At 46.8% G+C, this 10,717-nt stretch overlaps 1 pseudogene; it reads right to left on the minus strand.

Annotated features, from left to right (window-relative positions):
- Positions 1–1,523: 1,523 nt before the first annotated feature.
- Positions 1,524–2,460, minus strand: LOC148027541 (secreted RxLR effector protein 161 pseudogene; annotated as a pseudogene).
- Between the last annotated feature and the right edge of the window lie 8,257 nt (positions 2,461–10,717).

The following is a 10,717-nucleotide window of genomic DNA, read 5'->3' on the forward strand; positions in this document are numbered from 1 at the left end:
ACAAAGGTGGAGGCTGAAAACAGTTTTCCTCTTCTTAGTTGTGTAAGCCAAAAGAACTCTAGTACATAGAAATAGAAGAACCCTATATATGGGTCTCAAACCAAACTCGACTAACTAAGGTGGCATACTAACTGAGCCACGAACTAGAGTAGATAAGGATAGCTGTCATCTAGCTATTATTCATGGGCGGTGTACCAACCGCATCTGCAACTGACAAGTCGGTGACATAAATGCACAACGGTCACCCTGGCATATCACGAGTGGAGCTCGATATCTCAACAGGACGTGCGGGCGCGTTGGTCATCTCAATATGTCTTGTAATTTGGCTAATTCCATTTTGACCTCAGCCAAGCCTTGGTCTATCTCGGTGGCCTTCCCCTTATCTTGGGATGATGGGATTGACTGCTCACTAGAGGCTGACGTTCTCTCTTAGCTTCGCGAGTCGGTCTCCTCTAGATTTGAGCTCCTGGAGCTCCGCTCTTTCAGCTGATCATCAACTCTGATGGCTTCCTCAAACACTCTAACCACCGCGTCCCGTTGCAATCTCGAATTGCCTGCTTAAGCCTTATACAACTCCTCGTCTCGAATTCCGCTGATGAATACAGTCGAAACTACTATGTCAGTCGGTCGCTCACCTAGAGGGATTCTCTTAAAGAGACTCCTCACATGGGTCACATAGTCGCGGATATCCTCCTTCTCTTTCTAATTGACGTTCATCAAGCATACTAGCAGGTTATCGGAGTATCCGGGCTCGGCAAAACTCTTGACGAAGAGATCCTTGAGGTCATTGAAGTTGGCTCGCTCTACAGCATCTAGGCTTGTATACCACGTTCTACCCTTGTCGCCTAGGCAAAGCCCGAATGCTTGCGAGCATTGAGTTTGGTTGTTGAGGCCGTTGGCTTCGTAGACTTGCTCAAATTGCTCAACGAAGCTGTATGGGTCATCCTGAGGTTGGTACTTATCGAGTTGCTTGGCAACAATGGGTATTTTGGCCTGGATCTTTGAGCCTTGGTTCGCCCCTAATCCTGCGAGCAATGACATCGCTAATGCGGTGGCACTCTGCTCTATTGCTGTATTATTGAGCAGTCGTTTCTGAAGAAGCAAGAAAGTACACACAGAGTGAGGGAAGCAAGGGTGAGCTCAAGTTACGTAACGGGAAAAAAGTATATCATCAAAAAGATACACCTCAATCATAAGCACACAACCCTAGATTAGGGATTTGTGCATAATAGGCACTAGTGCTAAGCACTGTGCTTGCTAAGCATAAAAAGCCTAGAACTAGCCTAATAATACTGCCCCTAGCCTCCTGATGAGGTCACATGGGCTATTATTAGCCTGGGGGAAAAAACCTCCCTTAGGGGGAGTAAAAAGCGCCCCGAGCCACCTACAACCACCAATACTCCTATAGGGATACACATATATAGTGGAGAGTGCACTGGATTTGTGCATAATAGGCACTAGTGCTAAGCACTGTGCTTGCTAAGCATAAAAAGCCTAGAACTAGCCTAATAATACTGCCCCTAGCCTCCTGATGAGGTCACATGGGCTATTATTAGCCTGGGGGAAAAAACCTCCCTTAGGGGGAGTAAAAAGTGCCCCGAGCCACCTACAACCACCAATACTCCTATAGGGATACACATATATAGTGGAGAGTGCACTAACAAACCCCCCTGGAGTGATGTGTGGTGTATGTACACATGTTACAGGGTATGTAGCTTAATCACCAGGTAATGGGATTAAGTTTAAGAGCTGTCGAAAAGCCTCAAACTTATCACGTGGTAGTGCCTTGGTGAAAATATCAGCTACATTATCGTGTGTAGACACGTGAGACAAGCATATCTCTCCTGCTGCGAGTCTCTCTCTGACATAATGGTAATGTACCTCTATGTGCTTCGTGCGAGCATGAAACACAGGGTTCTTGGCTACAGCCAAAGCACTCATACTGTCAGTGAGAATGGATGTAGAAGCATGCTGCTCCAATCCAAGATCTACATAAAGCCTCCTGAGCCAAACACACTCAACTGTGGCTGTGAAAGCAGCCCTGTACTCTGCCTCACAACTGCTAGTGGCCACCGTAGGTTGCTTCTTACTGAGCCATGAAATGCATGCATCACCCAAAAAGAAACAATAACCGGAAGTGGACACCCTTGTGTCATAATCTCCTGCCCAGTCTGAATCACTGTAGCCCTGCAAGCATGAAGCATCCCCCCTGGGGTAAAACAATCCAAGATGCATAGTACCCTGGAGATATCTAAATATTCTCTTCACAGCCTGCCAATGTTTTGTGCCTGGACAGTGCATAAATCTGCTCAATACGGATACCCCATACTGTATGTCTGGCCGAGTGTTGCATAAATACAGTAATGATCCAACAGCCTGCTTATATACAGTGGCATCAAAAAGTTCTCCTGCATCCTCAAGACTCAACTTTACACCTGATTCCATGGGAGTGGCAACCGGTTTGCAATCCTGAAAGGAAAACTTCTGTAGCAATTTCTGAATATACATAGATTGCTGCAAATATATGCCCCCTGATGTCTGCATAAACTGTATACCCAAATAGTAATACAACGGACCAAGATCTGACATTTCAAAGCGGTGCTGTAATTCAGCTTTAAAAGCTGCAATATGCACTTTCTGTGGCCCCGTGAGCAGCATGTCATCAACATATAGAACTAAAATCAGAAACATATCCTCTGCACTCTTGACATATAGAGTGCTCTCAGCTGAACTCTTCAGAAAGCCTTGGGAAGCCAAGTAAGAATCAATCTTCTCATACCATGCTCTAGGGGACTGTTTCAACCCATATAGAGCCTTCTGCAATCTGCAAACTTTGGCTTCCTGCCCCCTAACTCTAAAGCCAGTGGGCTGCTGTACATAAACTTCCTCATGGATATCACCATTCAGGAAAGCTGTAGTAATGTCCAACTGATGGATAGTCCATCCAAACTGACCAGCCAAGGCAATCATGCATCTGACTGTGGTCATGCGAGACGTGGGTGCAAATGTCTCATCATAATCTATGCCCTTCTCCTGAGCATACCCTTTTGCAACCAAACGGGCTTTGTAGCGTGACACTGTGCCATCTGCATTCCGTTTGATTTTATACACCCACTTAACCCCTATGGCCTTCTTACCTAGAGGCAAGTCTGTCAGATACCATGTCTCATTCTTCATGATGCTATCATATTCTGATTGCATGGCCTGCATCCAATTTGGGTCTTCTGCTGCCTCCTCAAAAGAGACAGGCTCATCCACCTGAGTGGGTTCATCCTCACTGTATGTGCCCTCACATGCATGATAATCAATACTCATCCCATGAGCACGGCGGGATCTTGTCCTGGTAGGCAAAGGAACATCAATGTGGCTGTCCCGCAATGTATCTAGCAACCACCTAGGCACCCGTCTGGACACTTCAGGGACTGCCATGTGCTCGGATGATGGCTGTGGCAAATCAGCCTGTGACTGTACTAAATCATGAGCTGCACCAGTAGGATCAATAACATTTGTTGCTGGCTGTATACCAGCTGTACCGAGCTGATTTTGGGGCTGAATTGCATCTGCTACAGGCCCCACAATGTCAACAACCCGTGGTAAATTTGTGGCTGCACTTCTTCCCTCCTGGGGCAGGAGCAATTCGAAGACATCATGACTGTAAATTTCTGGTTGCCTACGGAGCGTAGACCAATCAAAATTCTGCTCCTCTGCAAATGTAACATCTCTGCTGGTTAGAATCTTCTGTGTACCAGGATGGTACAGCCGATAGCCCTTGCTTTCACTGCTATAACCAACAAAAATGCATCTTACAGCCTTGTCATCCAACTTACCCCTCTGATGCTGTGGCACTAAGGCATAACTTAAGCATCCAAAAACCTTGAAGCCTTTGACAGAAGGCTTCCTGCCGGTCCACATCTCAAATGGAGTCCTCTCATACTTCTGAAAAGCTTTCTTTGGGCACCTATTCAGCACATAATTGCTGCACTGCAGTGCTTCCATCCAAAATTTGTTAGGGAGGCCCTTCCCCTTAAGCATGCATCTGGCCATTTCCATCACAGTACGGTTGAACCTTTCAGCTTTACCATTCTGCTGGGGTGTGTATGGCACAGTGCACTGATGGGCAATACCCTTGCTTGCCAAGAAAGCATGAAAAGTATCAGACATGTATTCCCCCCCTCGATCGGTACGAAGGGTGGCAACCTTTTCCTGTGTCTAATTCTCCTGCAACAAAATAAAGTCTTTGAACCGTGCTTCCACCTCCGATTTATGCCTCAGTCCATAAACCCAAGAGTAGCATGTAAAATCATCAATGAATGTAACGAAGTATGCACAGCCACCTATGGACTTGGTCCTCATAGGACCGCAAACATCTGAATGAACGAGCTGCAATTTCCTGGCAGCCCCATATGTGGACAACTTAGGCACTGGGGTCCTGTGCATTTTGCCCAATATGCATCCCTCGCACACATGACGAGAGGGTAACTGTATGGGTGGCATGTCCTCCACCATAGAATGTGCCTGCAATCTCTGTAAACCCCTGAAGTGTAGGTGGCCCATCCTGGCATGCCACAGCTCAGCAATGGCCAACTGATCACTAGTAATCACAGCACAAGCATCATGTACTCCAGCCCTGTAGTGATCCAATCTATACAACCCACGACATAAAGTACCTGTTGCAACAATGCAACCCTCATCAGAAAGGTCATGCACTGTGCATTTCCTTCCAGAAAATGTCACCTCAAGTCCTCCCATGGCAATAGCAGGGACGGAAAGGAGATTCTTCTGGATTCCTGGAACATAAAGTACATCTGTGAGTGTAAAAGATCCACCTTGTGTGGCTGTAAGTACAATCTTGCCAACTCCTTGTATAGCATAAGCGGAGTTATTGGCACATGTAACTGTACCTCTCTCGGAGGTAGCATCAAAAACTGAAAATAAATTCCTCTGTGAGGTAATGTGCTTACTAGCACCTGAGTCAAAATACCAATCCTCCTGAGAGGTCACAGAGAGGCATGATTCATCTGTAGTGTGCATAGAAGGGTTGTACGAGCATGATACTGTACAAGCCCACTCATCATCAAAGTCCTCGTCTCCATGCGAGACAATGGACAGATTGGCTGTCTCCTTCTTCTCTGCACTAGATGCATCTGCCTGTGCTACATTTGCTTCCTTCTTTGTGCCCTTTTCCTTCTCTTTTGCAATTCTTTTCCGGCATTCACCAATATAGTGACCCGGTTTCCTGCAATAATGACATTTCCCCTTTTTCTTGGGCTGATTTTCATCTTTTTCCCCACTGACAGTTGGCTGGTTGGCTGCTGTTTTTGGTTTATATGCAGCCCCAGACACAGCTTTACCCTTGCCCTTTTGACTTGCCATGAAGGCCTGATCACCCTGCTGAAGTATGCTCCTGTTTTCTCTTAACTGTTCCTCCTGCAATAGTATCTGCACTAGGTTGTCAAAGCGAAAGGAATCAGGATTCCCTTGCATGATTAACCTCAATGTAGAAGCAAGAGCCTGATAAGACTCAGGAATACCATTCAGCATTACAGTGACCATAGACCCATCTGTCATGTCTTCCCCTAAGGAAATCAACTGCTCACGCAAGTCCTTAAGCTTGGTAATGAAGCTATCCATAGTCTCTCCTTCATGCATCACTAAATGATCAAGCTGCCTTTTAAGATAGGCTACCCTGGCTTCATTGCGTACCTGATAAAGGTTAGCCAGGGTGTCCCATGCCTCCTTAGCGGACTTACTAGACCGTATGTGAGGTATAAGCGCAACTTTGACCGACAATGCTATCATAGCATGTGCTTTAGCATCCCTCTCATCCCACTTCTGCTGTGCATCTGTGGTGGGAGCTGGGGGTGGAGCTGGAATACCTCTTCTGCTAGTGGTACTAGTGGAGTCCTCATCCATGTCTGAGGTCACACGAGAGCCAGGACGAGGTTCTGAACCCTCCACAATCTTGCTAAACCCGTGTGCCACTAGTATGTGGTTCATCATATATGACCACAGTGGGTAGTTGGAGCTCCCATCAAGCTTGTTCTCAACAGAGAGCAAATCCAACACACCATCCTTGCCCATTGCGTAGGGTTGTTTTGCACAAGAATCACCTGAAAGAAAAATAAAAGGAAAATCCCAAAACAAAATATCTCTTCCGAGATTTAGACACAATCACTTGCTTTACTCTGTCCCACCGCATAAGGGCAATGTCAATGCATACAAATCTGTCCCAAAACTGTAATCCCTTCTCAGTGTTCAAATTGAGAGCATAGCATCCACACACACTGTCACACAGTGTTCCTGTTCTGCTGCACCACAATAAAGCATAAAATCCCCCAATTTCTCACTCAATTCCTGAGTGGATAGGCACAATCTTGTTGTACCAAGTGTAAACAAGGCATACACACAAGAAATGTCGAAAAGCCCCTTGATTGGAAGGGTAAATCTGATCACAATTGTTGCGTTCACTCTGCCCAATGCATAAAATCAGCTACAGCAACACCCTGGTGGCAAAAGCCCCAATTTTTCACACTTGTATCGGTCCTCGGGAGAACCCACAAGTCACGGGAGAGCTGGTAACAGCAAATACAGTCGTTTTCACAAACCCACAGGTTGTTAATCACTGCTGCGCTGCAAATACAAGCTGGAACAGATCAAAATTGAACTGTTTATTGCTTCTGGAAGCTGTTTTCAGCAGTGCGCTCGATCGAAAGTGATACTGGGTTGATTTAATGACTGAATCAAGTGTCGACACAGCATGTACAGGTCTGTACAGCCCTGTTAATGAGGCGCGATGTGGCGAAACAGCTCTGGAGCTATTTTCCCTGTCGATTTGACCTGAACAGGCTGAGAATGACCTCGAAACTGTTCTAAAACTGTGCGCGCCTGAGCTTATCAGCTTGTAGGCTGTCTTGAGCATGTGTATGAGGCTGTAGAAGCTTTCAAAGACCCTCGACAAGGGGCGACTGCAGGTCTAGAACTGAGCGCGACCACACGTGTGAGAGTCTGGTGCTGATTCCCGCGACCAAATCGAAGGTACAACCTCCCATATGCTGAAAAGAGTGGCGGCAGCCTGTTTTGCAGCAGTTCCTGTCAATTCCAGAATGTCTTGAGTCGATATGAAGCTCACGAGCTGAGGGTACGCGATGGGATGCTCACGGGAGTGATGGGATGGCTCTGATACCAAATGAAGAAGCAAGAAAGTACACACAGAGTGAGGGAAGCAAGGGTGAGCTCAAGTTACGTAACGGGAAAAAAGTATATCATCAAAAAGATACACCTCAATCATAAGCACACAACCCTAGATTAGGGATTTGTGCATAATAGGCACTAGTGCTAAGCACTGTGCTTGCTAAGCATAAAAAGCCTAGAACTAGCCTAATAATACTGCCCCTAGCCTCCTGATGAGGTCACATGGGCTATTATTAGCCTGGGGGAAAAAACCTCCCTTAGGGGGAGTAAAAAGTGCCCCGAGCCACCTACAACCACCAATACTCCTATAGGGATACACATATATAGTGGAGAGTGCACTAACAGTTTCATGAGGAGCTCGCTCAACGTCAAGTCTCCCTCCAGTGCTCTCTCGTGGTCTGTTCGATTTCGGCCAGCCAAGTTCAGCACTCGCTGCACCTCATGCAGCTCCATGCTTTGCCTTTGGCTCCTAGCGTGCTGATCCCTATTGTACTCCGTTATTCCCTGCAATGCCTTGCGGGCTAGCCTTCTCTCCTCCTCTAGATCTGCAATGATTGCGTCTGTTGTCCTGTCGCGGTGCTCGTACCGGGCGTGCGCATCGTAACTGCTCATTAGCTGCTGAATAGCATCTGGGAACACATTCAAATCGAGGTCCTCGTTAGACCGATGGTCTGAGCTCTCTTCTGTCATGGTCGAGTTCTCGCGCTCCACTACGATGTCGATCAGGTTGAATGGACTTGACAGATCCTCGTCGTTGGCGCTCCCTGCTTGGTCCTATTCTGCGCTTTGATGGTTTGTCTATATCTTTGGTCCTCTCCTATTGGTGGGTTCCTTGAGTGGTTTATCTGAGTGAGTTCTTTTGGTTATTGAATACAAACCTCAATTTATGGTCACTCGGTGAGTGTGTCATTTCTCGTGCACTTGTGCCCAATCAGGCTTTCAGCTTTCATATGTGTACTTCAAGTGCGGAATTCACTGTGAGTGCAACAACAATCTCTATATGCTTACGCCCTCTTGTCTTGTCTCGAGCCTGATAAGCTTCGTCGCTCAAGTCTTGGCCGTTCTAGTGGGTTCTAGGGTCTGCGCTGCTTCTTGCTGTTCACTAGGGGGTCGATCACAGGTCCTCCGATTGGATTTCCGTTCTCAACGCGTCAGGTCGCTGGGGAGTGCTCCAGCACTGTCCCCCTGTCCCCTTGGTCTTGACTCCTACGTTGGGAACTGCCTACAAGGCGTTCGCTATGTTGCCTTGGAGCGGGTTGTGCTTCCAATCGATCCTGTGGGTCAATTTTTGATGTTTTCCCCCCTTTTTTTTTGGGCCTAAGGGTGTGTCCGATTTACCAGTGGTCCGATTCTAGGAATCGGACCAGGTGGGTCCGAGTTTGAGCCATCCGAGTCTCAGAATCGGACGGGGGTTAAGTGTCTGATTTTCAAAAATCGGACAAGTCCAATCGGACTAGGCGTGTGGTCTAATTTCTGACGTGTCCTAATTCGTGAGTCCGATTTCCTCGATCGGACGATCGAGCTAAGCGTCCGATCGGACGGGGTTGGTCTGAGTGTCCGAGTGGTCCGAGTTCGAGTGGTCGGAGTCCCCAAATCGGACGGGTTGGTCCGATCGGACGGTTGTCCGAACGTCCGATTCTCAAAATCGGACGTCCGATTCTGAGAATCAGACACTGAATCGGGTGTCCGATTCCGCCGACCCGAACGCACTTTCGGGCATAAATTCGTCCAAAATCTTAAGATATCGATTATTATAGGCTGCAAGATTCAACAAGAATGATGCTGGAGTGATGGGGAAGAGATCTATAGACCTAGGGATTGCCGATAGCAACGTCACTCCTTGCACTGATCGATCGAACAGGTCGCCCAAGCTCTCTCTCTCTCTCTCTCTCTCTCTCTCTCTCTCACTCTCAGCTGGTTGCAAATGAGGATTCCCTTGCCCTTCAAGAACTTATAACCCTACTGGACCTTACCCGGATGTTACCAATCACTCTCCTTGCGATTCCTACACATTCAAATGAGCATTTCCTCCATTTTCCACCTGTTTTCCCCGATTTTCTCCCTGTTTTACAGCAGCAAACCCTATGCCTCTCGGGTGTGATTTCCTACTGTTAACCTACTCTAAATGCAACAAAAATCGAAAGCCAAACACTGAACTAGTTTCTCCATATTTTCCAATCATCAAACAACCAAAATATCCCAAAATACTTACCTGTTTTGAAGATCAAAAACACCCAAACTTCCTACCTATCTCAAGCTCCGTTTCGAGGATGAATACCCTACTTCGATGCTCGATGTGAGGTATGCAAGTGCTCAAGCTTGAATCCATTGATCCCGGCAACGGAACCAAAATGTGAGAGCTTTCGCTCAACTGCCAAGACCCACAGACCGCTTATTGTTTCAAGCGTTCCAAGCGAGCTCTAATGGCTATCTCTCACCTAGCCAACGCGCCGTCGATCCTAGGAGTATAGTGAGCTTACCTTGATACTTGATCGAGTACCCTCCTCTCTCTTGCACTCCGGTAGCTCCACAATTCTTGATGCAAGCTCAAGCATCCTCAAGCCTCCTCCATCTCCAAGCTCCATCCTCCATAGCAGCGTGCGCAAGAGAAGAGAAGAGAAGAGAAGAGAAGAGAAGAGAAGAGAAGAGAAGAGAAGAGAAGAGAAGAGAAGAGAAGAAAAGAAGAGGAGATGGTGAAGAGCTTCACCCTCTTGATCCCTCACTCCCACACACACTCCCTCCCTCACACTCTCACACTCCCTCTCTCAAGAGCACACACAAGCAAGAAGGAGAGAAGAAGAGAGGAAGAAGAAGACTCTTTTTGCCACACACCAAAGAATGAGCTTCTCATTCACTTTTCAACTTTATATACAAAGCCCTAAATCCTTTTTGGGCGGTCATCCCCTTTTCCCTTTTTTACATGGCCGGTCGTAGCCTAGGCCCTTTTTCCCATTTCCTACCATTCTAATTTATCCTATTCCCAACTAATGCGTACACTTTGCATAGGAGCAATCCTGGCGATCTTTTACAAGGATTCGGGGGTGCTTCCACATTTTAATGGTGCGCCTTTTACTCTTTTGTTGTCTCGGGGTGACATCGAGACTTTCTGAGGGTCGTGCCCAAACATTTAAATTTGCAAGATCTGGTTACCAGTCAAGGCGCCTTTTTCTGCTTTCATCTTGCACCTTTTTTGCTATTTCCTTTTTTTCCATTTTTTGCTCCTCTGTACTGCGGGAAACACGGTAACAGCCTAGGTGCAGTCCTATGCCAAAAAGGCTCCTCAAATTTAGACCGAGATATCTATTATGCAAGCTAGAAAGTAATTGACAGAGAACAAAACTATACAGTGACACAGCTTGAGTGCTTGGTAATGGTGTTTGGAAAAGTTTCGACACTACTTACTATTGACGCACTTCAAATTCTATGTGGACCATGAGGCTCTATCCTTCTTGTTGATGAACAAAGTAGATGTGAAGGAAAAAATGATGAGATGGCTCCTTATGTTTCATGAGTTCGACTTTGAAGT

Source organism: Lygodium microphyllum, chromosome 12, assembly GCF_053477565.2.
Source record: "Lygodium microphyllum isolate KBCC chromosome 12, Lygodium_microphyllum_v1.1.10, whole genome shotgun sequence".
NCBI lineage: Eukaryota > Viridiplantae > Streptophyta > Polypodiopsida > Schizaeales > Lygodiaceae > Lygodium > Lygodium microphyllum.